At 37.8% G+C, this 15,811-nt stretch overlaps 1 protein-coding gene across 6 annotated transcripts in view; it reads left to right on the top strand.

The window, feature by feature from the left end:
- Nucleotides 1-15,811, top strand: part of CDK14 (cyclin dependent kinase 14) — a 332,062-nt gene that overhangs the window by 295,034 nt on the left and 21,217 nt on the right. Inside the window, exon 15 of one of the 6 annotated variants that reach the window (XM_035545534.2) lies at nt 14,116-14,270. The exons of 4 other annotated variants lie outside the window; for them this stretch is intronic. The gene's annotated coding sequence lies outside the window, so the exon portion shown is untranslated. Of the gene's footprint in view, nt 1-10,165; nt 10,983-14,115; nt 14,271-15,811 lie in introns of those variants that run through there. One more of the 6 variants, XM_035545533.2, reaches the window with a different exon arrangement.

Raw genomic sequence — 15,811 nt, forward strand, 5'->3', positions numbered from 1 at the left:
TGAAAGAAGGATACCCTTTTCTAAATGCCTTCCTTGTAATGTCCTGGAGAGATCTCAGTAGCTCAAGGTACATGCGCACTACTGACCGTCTATTATATATTTTATAAAGGTACTTTACATGCTTCATATATTCATTATAAGGATCACTTTTTCTTTGTTCTTACGTTTCATGTTTGGCTTGTAATGTTGCTATAACTGCGTATAATGTGTCTTTCCATGTGTCACCTAAAACGTTATGCTGAATTCTCCGGTTTGGTTTAGCTGCATGAAAGGAGAGTAGCCCAGATGCCCAGCCCTTACACAGCCCAGTTTCAGGCAGATCTCTGATTTTAATTGATTTAAAGCTGCCCTAAAAAGTCAACTGCCAAAGTTGTCGAGCAATCATTCTTGCCTGAGGATTATCTGAGGCTTCTTTTCAATCTCCACATATGCTCTGCATGAGGCATCAAGTTGTAAAGTGCAGATAGTTGTATATACTTTAACCTTTTTATCTTTATTGTATTTACTAGTGCTCCATTTTAGTAATTCATTTTTTAATAAAGCCCTGTGCAACTAATACCCAACTTAATCTGGAAGCTGCCAGTTCTGTGTTCCATATACATCTCCTGTGTGTATCTGTATTTTCCTTGTAATGGCAAACCAAGAATATCCACTAACGTAAGCCATGCATTAGAGGGAATTGTTATATTCATACACATACATTGTCTTCTTTTATGGACTTTGTGAGGTTTGGTAACCTTGGCTAAAATTAGTGAGCAATATAGCTATTGCTCTCTCTTTCAGACTTAAGTGTGATATCTTTATTTTTAATGTATCTTACTACTGTATTTTCTCTCTCAACTGCTAATACATACTTCGCCTTTACCTTCTAGATACCATTTGGCGTTACCCAGATGCTATTTTCCCATAATTCCACTCTATCAAGATGCTGCTTTCTTGTACTATTTGGGTCCAAGTACTTGACATTCCTGAGTCTGAAAAATTACATTTCGTGCAGATCGCTTCCTTCTCCTCCCCAGGATATCTGATCTGTCATGTGCATGCACTTGCTTGTATTTCATTATCACCTACTATTCACATTTGCATTTATAAATCATGTGTGAAACTCATTTGCAAATCTGCAGGCCTTTTTCTTCTACAATATCTTTTACTGTAGTTAATATCCTTTAACATAAACTAAGCTACCCTTTCATTGCACTGCTTAATATCATGGTTATAGGAGGTTTTCAGGATGTGATTTTTTTAAAGACCTGCAGAACTGTGCAAATATTTTTAAGACCATTATCAGGAATCTGGAAAAAAATAGCCACATTTTATTAACAGTAAATGCTTGCTTTTGAAAGTAAAGCTACTTCTAAAAATTATACATGCATAGCAGAAGTTCTTATGACCACAGACATTTCAATTTGTTTTATACTTGTGTAACCTAAAGTCAGCTGAAAGATCTTCTTAAAATCTTTTCTTGAAAAGATTTGCATCGTTACTGGTATTTTTCAGGTCAAGTTCAAACCTTTGTGCACAATTTTTCAAGCCCCAGAATGCATTGCTTACCCTATCTGATAAATAACTACCCGATTAGATGAACAGGAACATCAGGCAGTATGTTATTTCTGATCCTGTGTTGCAGAGCATATTGTTTTCCTTTTAATTAAATTGTTCCATGGTGTTCTACCCTTAAGATTGTGTGTTTGCATTTCATTATCACTTGTTATTCAAACTTGCATCTCATTTGAAATTTGCAAGCATGGCAGGTTTTTTCCTATCTTTGTTATAAATTATTGCTTCATTTCCCATATCATCTGTTAAGAGAGCAGCCTATTTTTAATGGTATTTTCTCATGTGTAATGTTTCTCCAGCTCTGGATTCAGTCAACTTCGACTTCATTTCCCCCCACAAAGCTTGCTGGATCTGCATGATTTTATTACTTTTGATTTACTTTCCTTATGCAGCTTCCATCCTCATTTGCTGTTTTCCTTTTGCTGCCATAGAGCACTTCTGTTAAAAACTCCTCCTTCTAGTTCAAAATAAATGAAAAGGAAGGAAGTAATATGAGATTTATGGAGTGAAAAGTACACTGGTTTGTTTAAGAGGGGGCAAAAGTGTAGTTGGTTCCTGTCAGCAAAGAAAGAAGCTTCTAGCACATAGTAAGTTTTTATTTTATCCACTCTAAAAAGGCTAAGAAATCTGTTCAGCTTATAACTAAACTATGTACATTATACTCAGCTTCCTATTAAATAATAATTATTATTATCTGCTTATAAAACTTTTAGGAAATTACGAGACTGCCATTCTGCCATTAAGCTACACAGTAAATTGCTTTGATACTTGGATTGCTTTTTCCTTTCCCATTTGCCTGCGATGAGAGTGGAAGTCGGTCCCGTTTTTTTCTTGGTCCTGCCCTCTGTTCCCACTACATGTGTTTATAGGATCCTTAAAGTTACCCATGGAGAGACCGAGAGAATAACTGAAACCAAGACTCTGGATAGAAGCTGCAGGAGTTTCAAAAGGAGTCCCTGAGTGCTATTTCCCCTAGTGTTTCTTTATACTAGATAAAGCTAACCAAAATCCTCAATGTGTTTTACATTCTGGCTTTGCCAGTTTTTAAATTCAGCTGTGAAATGTACATCTTGAATGCATGCCTGTGCACACATACCTTTAGATATTCATCCTGAATTTACCATGCTGTGTTTTTATGGCCTCTATGGAAAGACCACCAGAGGAGGTAGCTGCTGGTGCAAGGGAGAAGGCTGTGGGGGCTGTGTATGCTGATTTAGTCCTGGTTCAGCATTGCTGCTGGGGGCTTGAGCCGCCCTGAAGCCTCTGACAGCCTAAAGCTTTCCTCCTGTTACCCTTTCAGAGGAAAACCCAAGGGGGTAACAACAGGGTTTCCCTCTCACAAAGAGAAAAGTGCATTTTACGTCTCCTGGGGCCAGCTTTGCTGAGCCTGGTGTCATGGGTAGAGTACAGAGGCAGCATCTCCAAAGAGAAAGCCTTTACCAGCCAACCAAGAAGAATATGGTAGAGAGAATTGCTTTTCTCAGAGCAGGAGTCAAATCCACGATGCAGGAGTTCAAGCCAAATGTTACCTGCCCTTACACCAAGGAGTTGTGCTCCTTGGGGTCATCTTTTGCAGCGCCTTGGAGGCAGATTGGGTAATAGGCAGGAGGTGAGGAGAAATAATAGCTTTGCATCTGTGCAGGCCATCGAGCCATTCTTCATTTCCTGCGGAATGGAAAGCAGAAGCAGAACAGCACGGCCTTCATCTGTGCCAATTTCCATAAGCTTGGTACAGCGATTGAGAATGGACCTGTATGATTTTTAGTTGCACACGGCAAAACCTCTTTCATTTGACTTAAAATTTAAGTATATGTATGTTTTTCCCTTAAAATATTTCTTGGGAGGAATATTCTTCATTATGTCTTTAAGTGGCGTAGGAACTTAATAGGAAAAGAAAGATATAATAAATTGTCATCCTTAAGAGATGATAAATCTTTAACCCTAATACAAATAAATGCACATGGTAGAAATATTTATTATAGCAAATACGTCTAATTTAAAAATGATGAAGTAGGTGGATAAGACCTGTCTGTGTAGAACCAGATTGTAAAGATTAAGTCTTTAAACACATACCTCATGACTGCCAATAAAAATGGCAGTCACACTGCTTATCGGTGGCCTTATCCATTTAAGGAAAATGCTTGTATATAGTGTTAAAGTCTGTGAACACTTTATTTAATATTCAGCAAACATTATATGTTGGCAGTAGAAACAACATATTATAGGCTTGTGGTTTGAATTACGGCTCCAGCGCAATACTGATCTAGCAGTCATTTGGCTGTGGAGATAGCTCTCTTAAATGAAAACCAGCACTGTTTTTTGACAAATATTATCTGGCACCTTTGAATCGCTGTTAACTGAAAACTAAAATACTTGCTCAGGTGTCAGGTTCACTGAAAACTGTAGGCTAACATTATGGGTGATATCACTGGAGGAAATAGCTGGGAATTTAGGGCTCTTTGTCAGTTTCTGAAGTATTTTCTCCTGTCGGGAAGCCCCTGGAATTAAATAGCGGGTTTTTCCTTCATCACTTAATCTCTACTACTGTAACTGCGAGGAGGCTGGGCATGATGAGAATTTAACATGATCTGTCATCCGGAGCTATCTTTAACTCAGAGGCTCTTCCATATATAGGAACATTTCCCTCAACCGTTTCTATCTACTGTCCTCACAAGTGACAGTATTTGTTGGGGGAGGGAGGAGAGGAGGTATAATGGGAGAAAATATGTATAAAAGGCTTGTTTCCCAGCTTTGCCATATAAGTAAAAGAATCTACTTAAACTTTGTATGCCACTTCTAAGGCTTGATTTTGTCTCCAGCTTCCAACATTCACATTCTTGAGAGTGGGGCCGATTGTGCAACCACCTCTGCATGCTGCCCTTGCAGCATCCCTAGCCTGGGAGGCAGTGTGGGCATGCCTTGGCTCATTTACCTGGAGAAGTACTTGAAAGCATTGGTTAGATAGGTACACACTGAAAAGATTGCATTGCATTGGTGGGAATAAAGGGAAATGGACATCTAAAGAGATGTTACACATTGGTGGACAATGTTTAATTACCATTGACTGATTTTCTTTGCAGAAGAACTGAGGGTCTATCATGGATGATCAGGACAGTTCTTAGTTTTTGCTTAGTGCTCTAAGATAAGTATTTTTATCTACTATTATAAATATGCATTCTTATCATAAACTGCTGTGTTTTACTGCAGAAAAATGGAATTTGTAGGACACGTACTGAGATTGAATCAAATCCTGGGATTATGTATTTCCTAGTCATTATAATCAAGGAGTTAATGAGCTGAAACTCAGGAAGCACTGAAGTTAAGGATTAATATCAAAATATGTGCAAATAGAAAAGAAATTTAGTGTAAGAATACCGGTAGAACACAACAGTACAACTTTAAAATAATGTTTTAGGGCTAAGAACTATATTTCTCAGAAAGTACATGAATAATTTTGCCAGACAGATGGGTTACCTGAATAGTCTCAGGGTGTCAAGGTTAACTGCCTCCCAAACCAGAGTTTTCAAGGCTTGTACAAACATCAAAGCATCCATATTGAGGCAGACTGAAAGTCCATCTAAACAATATCTCGTCCCTGACAGTTGCCATTTGCAAATGTGGAAACTTTTAAAGATTGAATTTAGAGTTTTCCAGCAGATCACATAACTGCTCCCACATCCTCTTCCACCAACCTGTTTCTATTTCTCATCTTCCTCTGAATCATTTAGCACTCCGTGCTAAGCTTTTCTCCCATGCTTCTAGTTCTGTGGGAAAGACGCACGTGTTTTTGACAAGAAAACCATTTATGGATATTTTTTCCTTTACAATATTTATGATAGTAGCATAAGATAGAAGAAAAACAACAGCACTGAGTGTTCATACCTGTCATAGGTATGGGCCATGTCCCTGAAAATATCTGAAATTTCATGTGAAATAACGATACGTTTTCACTGGTTTTCTGTCAGATCTGTACAATTACTGTTTTCTGATGCTTTTTTTGTGTGTGTTAAACAAGAGAAAAGAAGCCAGATATTCCTCTGGGCACACTTTCTCCTGTACCTAAAGAAAACGAGTAAAGTTTGTAAAACATGGCAGAGTCTTTGTCGCCACAGTGCTGCCTGGCAATCCAAGGCTTTGAGTGTGAAAATCAAAACAACAGAGGCGAAACACCCACCAACCTGCCATTGATACATATACAACGATGAAAATATTTTTATTTAAAAGACAGACAGCTGAGCAGCAATTTGATCCATGCTGCTTGAGGGACAGTGGGGAAAAAGGTATTTTTGTGATTGTTCTTCAATGATTCCTGTGCAGCTTCATTGTGGCAGTTCCAGCAGAAGCTAGGACTGGAATAACAGCACTGCAATAGGCCAGAGTTGTGTTGCAAGCGTTTTTGGAGTTTTACTTCACATTCACATTCAGTTTGATTGCTTCCAGACTTCAGACATTTTGTTAGTTTAAAAAAAAAAAAAAAAGCTTTATCTAGCTGAAAAGAACTTGCATGCTAAATAGCACATATTTCTAAATGTGAACTTGTATTCCGTGGACTTAAATTAAGCAGTTCCTTTGTTTTGGAAGTATTATTCCTTTTCCTGTCATCAGCCTTTGTCTTGTAACAGTCCAGAAGGGACAGTAAGCTATGCTAAAAAATCCTCTCCTCCCCAGGGGCTGGAAGTACCCTGTGTGAAAGTTGTGTCCACGCACGCACTGAGGGTTGGGCAGAGCTCGCAGATGGATTCAGCATTCAGACAATCCATTGCACTCACGGGGCTGAGATTGTCTAAAGTATAGAGGTCAAAATGGAAATGTGGTAGTGTTTATATACTTAAGAAAATAATCTAATTATATGTGCATGTGATATATAAACAAAATATTTGGTCACATGGTTTTCCAGTGCTCTCTTTGGATAACATACCTTTTTTTCTTGCCTTGCCATTTCTGATTAATAGTATTATCCCTATTCCTGTTGATAACACCATAAGGCCTCATCCTGCCACTATCCTATATATGAAACGGATTTTATAAAGTTATCTTACCCTTCTAATGTATGTGTCATGACTGCTTCTTCTACCTCCTACTTTCTACCAGGCAATGTGCACTGAAATGTATAAGAAAATGAAATGACTCCCAAATAATCTAAAATAGTGACTGTCGAGGTTGTTGGATTTTTTTGTTAGTTTATTTTTTGTTGCTTGCTTGTTTTTAAAGATGGTGAAACAAGTTCTATGCATACTAATATTTCTTACTCTTACAGTTGAAATCAAGTTATGAACTCATTTCAAAATGTGGAAATTCCACTTAGCAGTTGCAACAGATCTGGTTGCAAGTTCTTAGGAATGTGAACCATTTGACCTCAGAGCTGAGGTATTTTTACATACATAGAATTGCCATTTCTGGTCCCAAACTGAATTATTTAGAGGCTGCGTCTTGCACTGTCAGAATGCAGAAAAGCTCTGTCACTGCAGGACTTCCTTTTCCTTACTGACTCTCCCAGACATGCTGCAGTAGCCCTTGCCAAAGTAGAAGAGCAGACAGGGAAAACAGTGAGGAGCCAACGATGAAAATGCAAAGGAAAAAAAAGGGGGGGAAACATGAAGAGTGTGGTTCTTTGTTGTTGTTTAGCAAAGTGTAAGGATGTTCCTGAAAAAAATCTAAATGTGTGCAAGTATTATTTTATATCTTTCTAAAGATACTGATAAAAGGTTTTTCTCTTCTCCTCGTGTAATCAAAACATTTGGAATGTTTTCCAAAAGTACAGCTATTCATTTTGTAATAATAATAATAATAATAATAATAATAATAAAATTAGGGACCATAAAGAATTTAGAAAATCTATTACAAAGGTGAAGATTGCTGTCAAAATATTTTGCTGCATTCCTAATTTATTGCATATATTTTAAGGGAAGGAAAGATTGTTTTGCAGCTAGAGATTATTTTGTTAGTGGCTGTATCTCTGTTTTGAAAGCCTGAATATCTTTGTCCTGAAGATCTCAGTGGGCCTGGCCTATATGTGCATAAGTACACGATTTAGTTTTATTTATTTTGCAATGAAACAAGTGCATAAATTCCAGGCTCATGCGGAGATTCTCAATCAGCAATTCTCTCTGTAATTTCAGAAAAGAAATCATGAGAGCTTTGTGTAAGAAAACAATGTGCCAAATAATGAAATCATTATGAGCTAATTGTGAACTAACTGCTATAAGCTAGCTACTGTTTGCCCTACTCCTCTAATATGGTTAATAATTACATATGCAATTATGTTACCAGCCTAACATAATAATTATAACCAGGACATTTTTAATATAGAATTATTGAAAAGTTCTTAATAGTAGAGTTCTGATACTAATTACAGACTTCTTCATTTAGAGCACACTTTGGCAGCTGATCTTTGAAGAGTTTCGCTGATTCGCTGTGACTTATAAAAGCTTGATAGCATGGGACAGTGAAGCTTTCTGAATCGTGTACTCCATGACTAACTAATGCAAACTCCCCGCACCGCTGGCGTGCTGTGACACACAGCGAGGGCAGCCTGCCGAGCAAACGTGCAGCTTGTCCAGCTCCCCAGTTCAGTTTGCAACACGTGTTGAGCTCAACACAAGTGTGTATCCCAGTCCAGGGCTGCAGCCAACGCTGGGAGCCGAGCAGAGGGCTGTGCTCTGAATCATCCCTTCGGTGGCTGGTTCTGTGGAACTCGTAGTGGTGCCTGCTCTTAATTACAGTATTTCGGATGTAATTATCATGCTTACAGGATGACTCTCAGGGCCTTTTGGTCTGCGTGTATTGATTATGTAGCTGGCCAATCTACCCAGTGGAAAAATTGCTACGCCCCATGGAAAAAAAAGGGAAATAGTTATCAGTTGTGTGCCCAGAACTGGCACAGAACTGGTTGTGGAAGCTGGGGGTTCAGGTACACAAGTTCTGTGCTGTCTCCATGTGACTTCTCATCTCCCACTGTGCTGTTCAGGCTGTAAGACATTGATCTCTGGCCTGTGAATTATGCTGGGAGAAGGAAGTGATGGGAAAAAAATATGTACTGAACTGTGGTTTTGCACTAGAGGATGCAGGAGAGATTTCAAAGTGAAATTGATGGCAAAATTTCTCATAATTTTGGTGTAAAATATTTTTCAGATATGTTTGTCTTACAACTCATTGCTCCTCCTGCTTTCTTTGGCGTTTTTCTCTTCTGAGGAAAAGCAATCCTTAGGAAGGGCTGAAACATGAAAAAAAAAAAAAAAAAAGGAAACCTACTGTTACATGAAAATAAGAGTAACTATTTTCTTACATGGAAAGAAGGTATCGTTTGCAGGCTTTGTTGTTGGTGGTGTTTTTTTTTGTTTGATTGTGTTTTGAAAGACCATGTCTTAGTAGAGTAGTCACAGGGCTGAAAGCTGTGGGAAACTTTCCTCTTTCTCTCATTTCTGCCACCAACTGTCCTTAATCCTTTTCATTTATTTAGACATCTGCGAAGAAAATTCACTTAAGATTGAGAAAACATTTGTAAAGCAAGTTAAGTATATTTGGCAGGTAGATTGGGAGATGCAGCACTTCTTTCTGGTAGTAAGAATGTCACTTAACGGCATCGGGTGTATTGGTTTTCTCCCTTGTTGGAATCCTTCCAACAAGGTCGGTGCTTATAAAGCAGTGAGCCCTGTAAAAAAGCTGCAGATGTAGGAGGCTGTACCCCGGTCAACAGTGGCAGAGCTGAGGAAAGGGCTTGGCACTGCCAGGAGTGTTTGTCCACATTTATTCTTCAATGTAATCGTGCCAACTCGTGCTTGTCCAGTGTAAGGGTAAGCCTTTCCCAATAAAAAAAGAGTCCAGAATCAGAGCATCCTGCTTCAAAGAAAACAAAACTGGAGAAGTCCAAAGATAGACAAGCCCTTCAGTCTGAGTCTGGTGGCTGAGAACAAATCTCTCGGAGCCCCAGTTGTATTTGGGCCAGCGGTTAAGAAGACAGGGCTTCGGTGTGGGTAGAGATGAGGTGGAGGTGGATACATATCAGTGAAATGAGGATGTGTTTGTCCAGGAAGGTTGAGCAATGAACGGGCGAGGGCAGGATGATAATCTGCTGTGAAAAATAACTGCAAATGCATGTGTGATTGAATGCCAGGCATGAAGGGTTTTGTGACGAAGAGATTAAAGGGTTTACTATGCAAGTGGGTGTTGGTATTTATGGTAAAGAGAACAGGAGGTTTGTAATTTTGTAATTTACTTCTGCTTAAGGTGGTAACATTTTTATTTTTTTTGGAGAACTTTGCAAACTTTGCCAAGATCAGCAATTCTTGAAGTGGTCCACATGCCCATGATGAGTACTTCACAGAAAGAGATTAAATAGTAAAAATTCAGAACTTTTTGCAGAAAAAGTATCTGTTGGTTCAGATATTTGGGAGACTTTCTTCTAAATCATATGATTTAGATTCTTTCAGCAGTTCATACTTCACAACTGAACAGTTGGTAATCAAGATGCTTACATAGCGTTTTCATCTTTGCACCTATTCTTATATTTTCTATTGCTGAAGGTGATTACCAGTAATTGTAAATTTGTGGAAACTATTTTGAAATTGCATTAAATTGTTATAATGTCATCAACTTTTTAACTTTGCAGACAGATGTGGTTTGATAAAACCTTCTTGTCTGAATACTTCTACCAGCTTTCAGCTTGCTCAAGATTGCCAGGAGTGCAAGACATTGTCTACTGTCTAGTCATCTCATTTGTTCAGCGCTTCAGCCAAAATAAATTCTGTGTTGCCCTACCCATTTCCTTCTCTGCACACAGGATGTTGGCCCTGTATCATTTGTTTTTTGATCGGGGAACATGGTTTTGTGCATTTGGTTGAAACACCCTAACAATGAGAATTACAAACGCCCGTACCCTGTGGATTGTCTACAACATAACAGATACAGCATGCAATGTCCTATAGCTGTCCTCTGAAACAGACTGGTTTGAGGCTGATTTGTGTGTACCCATGCATCAGAACTATGTGTTTGCTACCTATCTATCCTAATCTGAAGGCTATCTTGAGAAGATAAAGCTACTTATAAAAGTGAAGTTTCATGAGGAAATACTAATAAGCATTTTATGGGAAACTATTGACATATGTGTACAATGACAGATGTTTATGTATGCTAGTGTATAGCATTCAGGGAATGTTATCTGATTTCTCTTAATAGTCTCTTCTACTGTGTAATTAATAAGAATTATTTTGATCTCATTCATGTTTAACCTGAATAGTTTATGAAAAGTAGTTCTTGGTCAACACATCTCTACTGTATGTGTATATATATATGTACATATTTAATACCTTTGTGAATTTAGTAAATCCATTTGAAAGGACAATGCGAAATTTTGTGTTAAACTGTGGTCTGCTACACACATGTCCAGTTTCCTTTTATTTTCTTTGAACGGAGAACACAGTAAAATGTATTGTATGGTGTACCAGTTTGATATCACTTTGATAGACATGATGTGACCTTATATACACACTCCAATGTACTCTAATCCATGGTCTCCCAGCTCCCACTCTGCAGGATTTCTGCAATGTTGATGGAACCCTGTGATTTAGCAGAGCAGCTGCGGTGACCCCTCGCCCTGCTCACTGCTTCTGACAGCTGCCTACCATGTGTAGAGGAAACCTCACAGACTAAAATCTCTCTCATAAAGTAAAGATCTTTAGATAAACATGCAGGTCCGATCATGCTACTACTTTAAAAATAAATAGTTTAAACCCAGAACTTTTTGTGTGGTGCTAAAAGAGTGGTAGCGAAGTATTCGAGGCATTCTGCGTGGTAAAAATAATGTATATGTGACACAGTATCTCCCTTTAAAAAAAGAAAGAAGAGTTCAGTGTAAACAATGAAAGGCATCCTAAGCATAAATAATCTGCATAAGAAGTTAGTTAATCTGTCTGTTAGGACAGGTTTGACTCGCTGAACAAGGCTCATCAGGTTCTTCTAGTCTGTGTTAAAGAATAGTGTCATAACCAAAGGCAGACAAACAGCCAGCCAGTAGTTCATATATCAGATGGGAAAAGCTGGTTTGATCTGAATTGTAACTTTTACCCACACAGTAGATTTACTCTTATCAGGATTTTTATTTAGGAAAAAGTAAAATGGGATGAAAGTGGGAGCTTAAAATACAATTGAAGGATACAGTGGTTTGTTGTCTTTTTTAAATACCAAAACTTTAAATCATTGTTAGGTAAAGACGGATTGCTATTGTACTTGTTAAGGCATTTCATTCACATACAGTACCAAGAGTTATATCATCGCTACAGTTTTCCTGCTGAGCTACCATCATCTTTTGTCTTGCTGTCATGGTATTACACTGAGGTACCTTCCACATTTGGGTAGGGGTCATTATCCTGGTGCCTGGTTGTGTTGCCTCTGCTGAGCAGGTTAACTGCTTGAGGTCTTTTAGCTAGACAGATGTTTTACCAGCGCTTTTGCTCCACAATGACACAAACTGTTCTTCAGAGGTCAAATACAAATGAATTAGCAATGCTGTGCTGGCATGTTCCCTGTACATTCCCACACCAATGCAGACCCTTGGGAGTAAACGTATCAGGATTGTGAAATGAATAAAAATAGCGATTAAAGTGCCATTTTTTTTCAAGATTTGCTTGAATTCCCAAGTATTTGTCTGTTGTCTTAATTTACTGGTTTTAAGTGTCACTGTAAAACTGGGTTGTCAAAAGATTGCTATTTTACAATCAGCTTTGACATCCGTATGATAATCATAATAGCCTCTTCTCACAAATAAAATGTGTGCATAATGAGCACGATTCACAGTTCACACACCTTTGATGTGTTTAGCTATTTCTGTCAATATCTTCACTTAAAATAGTAGCTTTGAGACTCTCAACCATTCCCTGGGCATATTTTAGTATTTTCTTCCTATGCATGAGTGATAATCAGGAGGCCAAATAACAGGTGAGAAAATGCCCTAAAGCTTGCTCAGGTGGGCAACATCTGACAACATCTAATATAGTAATATTAGATAAAACAAGACGTAAGAGCATGCTTAAGAGGCATTTTCAGGGTACCAAAGCTTTCAAGAGTTAAAGTAGAAGTTCATGTTAATGTCCATTTGAACAACTTTATGTTGGGCATAATATAGATGTGCATCTTTAACAGTAAAAAGCAAAGAGGTGGCAAAAGTAACAAAAATTTGGTGTTTGAAACTAACTTCTGTACTATCAATTTTAGGTGAAAAGGTTTAAAAAGTGCATATTTCATATGTTCAGGGTTTTGGTGGATTTTGCCAGTCCTGTCCCAAACAGGAAAAGATGTGTGCAGCATCTAATCCTCTGCATCTCTTCACAGTAATTTAAAGATATTCCTTGATTTGTGAAATGGTATTTGATATGACCTTGCTGAACAAAAGTGATGAGCACTGTAATTTGTCATACAAAGAAAAATCTCTTTTCATCTCCTGTTCATACAAACCTCAATTTAGGAATGTAGCTGAACAAATATTTAGCTTTAGGGATGTGATTAAGACCTACTGAAGCAAATGAAGTTTCTGGATGTGCCAGTGTGGGAAAGGGGAATTCTTCTCTCAAGCTGGACTAAATTTCCTTTAAAAATTAAAAATTTAAAGTTTAGAACGACAGAGGCAGGACCAAGGTCGCTTGCCTTCCCAAAGATCTAAAAGGTATCAATGTGTAGTAGGATGTCAGTATTTATTGCTTTAACTGCAAGTATTTAATTTATGTTGAAAATACTAATACACAAATTTAACTCAGTAATTCCTGTCTCTTCCTGTCTCCCACCGGGAAAACCACATTGACTTCAAACAAGCTCTGTGTGGCTACCGGTCTCTTTGCATGGAGTGCCTTCAAAGGTTAGGGCTACAGTCTTCGTATGGTAGTACAAAAATGAAGTTCAATTTTATCCACACATATGCATAAAAGCAGGAACATGTATATCAAGGTATTCCTTATTCTTCTATACCTTACAAAAATGAGCACCCCTGAGCTCAGAGCCAACTCTTACTGGTCATGGGTGGTGATTGCAGTTGTGTAAGAAATACATCTACGGTACAGAGAATCTAAGGGAAGATGCTTTTTGTATGAGGAATGTTTTCATTTTTTGTTGGCCAGGGTGTTTGTGGGTTTTTGTATTTTATTTTTGTTTAAGTAGAGCTTCTCTAGTAGTACATACAAACAAGATTTTAGAATACATTTCTATATGAAAGCATTGGGAGCCAGAGTGAAAGAAAAATATTATTCAGTCTGCAATTTTGTTGGGGAAAAAAATAAACCCCAAAGTATAAGCAGTTTTGTGGTGATAACATTTTGCATGTGTGGAAACTTTGGTAATCAGAAAGATGAACTTGAACAGGTTTATGAGCACATTCCAGCCAGTGGACATCATTGTATCTCAGAGCTGGAAAGACCTGTAAGGGAACAGAGCTGGGGTGATGCAGACTATGATACAGGCCTGGCAAAGTCTTAGTTCTTTGGAGCAGTTTCACCCTTGAGCGGACGGAGATTTTCAGGTAAATAGGAACTGATTCAATTAACATTTAAATTAATGAACAATGTCTTCTCACAGTCTGCTGTCCTGTCCGCCAGGAAGAATGCAAGGCTCATCTGGACTACCGAGACTGTAAGGATGCAGTGAGGGTATAGACAACTTGTATTTTTATTTTTCAGTTAGGGCAATTAGTTGTGTTAGCTTAATCAAGTGCATGTAGCTTGGTTCTCACGTGGAAATTTTTCTGCTTTGGTACTAAAAATGATCAAAGACTGTTGCTAGAATTTGATTTTTGTTTGTTGTATGAGTTCATTTAGAGTATGCCAGCGGCTGCTGCAGCCAGTGAACCTAAATAAATGTCTGTTGGATATCTATTTAGCAGCAGGCTCCATTTTTTTCAGCACCGTCTCCATGTAACCTTTTAATCTAGCTCTTGTCTTTGACTTTTCATATTTTATATATTTAACCCCTTGATGCAGATATTTTGCATTAAGTGCTTTAGAAATCCTGATTTACTGCCTCAAGGGATTAACTAGAATTCCAGTATTCTCGCTTTATCTACATTCATTTATACAGCCCATTTATTTCTAATAAATACATTGGCCAGATCATATTTCTCTGAAAACTTTAAGCCCTGAAAATAAATTTATGCAGTGACATAATAAAAATAATAAAAACTGTCTTGTATATTGCTCTTATTCTTGCTTTAAATATCAGCTTCCAAAGGCACAGTGGGTTTATATTCTCCAAGTAAACACCGCCTTTGAGGTTCACGCTGCAAAGCTCTAATTTTTAGTTGACTTCTAAGAGGATTTAATCAAACTACAGGATATATGATTCAAAGCAAAAAATGTAATTAAGAAAAATCTTTTTCTGTAGGCAAAGAGCAGCTTGTTTTCATTAATTTTATGAAGAATGTTGTTTTTCTTGGCTGAAAACTTAAACTCATGGGACAAAGGAAGATTTATGGGGTGATCAGCAAAATCACACAGGTTTTGTGTTGCAGTGCTGTTTTTGCAGTGACCACTAGAGTCCCAATAGCTAAAGGTTTATCAGTGTTTCTTTTTATAAATCTCTATTTTCAGAAAGGGTTTTTACTCAGAGATTAGCTTTAAGCTAAATATATGCACACAGAGTCTCAGTGTGTATGTAGTGTAGTAAGCATGTATATTTTAGTGTAAACAATTTATAATGCTTTAAGAGCTCTTACATTAGAAGGAAAAATGAGACTGAACTAAGGATGGATATTTAGACCTCCCATTCATGTACTGCATGTGCTGCTTTGTTGTTATGCCTTATATGTATACATACAGCTAACTCTCCAGCAGTTGCCGAAAGACACGAGAATAGAAGATCAGAGACACGATGTCTCTTGCCCTAATCCTTCAAGGTGTCAACACCACTTGTGCGGTACTTGGGCCAAAGATCTGTGCGTTGTATCAATTTTCACTTTTGTGATTGTTAGAATGGAAGTAAGGAGCCCGCGATGAGACTGGGTCATTGTGCGGTTGTTTGGCTTATTTCTCCCTTCTGAGTTTTGACCCCCTTAGATGTGAAGTTCAAATTCAGCTTTGACTTTGACACGCATAGTTTTAAACCAAATAATACATTTGTTTACTTAACTATATCAAATGGAATACTTACTGTATCTCTAAAAATCTCTCTTTTAGAAGATCAGTGGTTCGTGAACAGTAATGAAACAAATATCTTAACAGAATGCTCTTTCATTCCCCATAATGTCAGCAAGAGTGTCTACTTGTTTAACACTGTAGTA

Source organism: Cygnus atratus, chromosome 2 (assembly GCF_013377495.2).
Source record: "Cygnus atratus isolate AKBS03 ecotype Queensland, Australia chromosome 2, CAtr_DNAZoo_HiC_assembly, whole genome shotgun sequence".
Classification (NCBI taxonomy): Eukaryota; Metazoa; Chordata; class Aves; order Anseriformes; family Anatidae; genus Cygnus; species Cygnus atratus.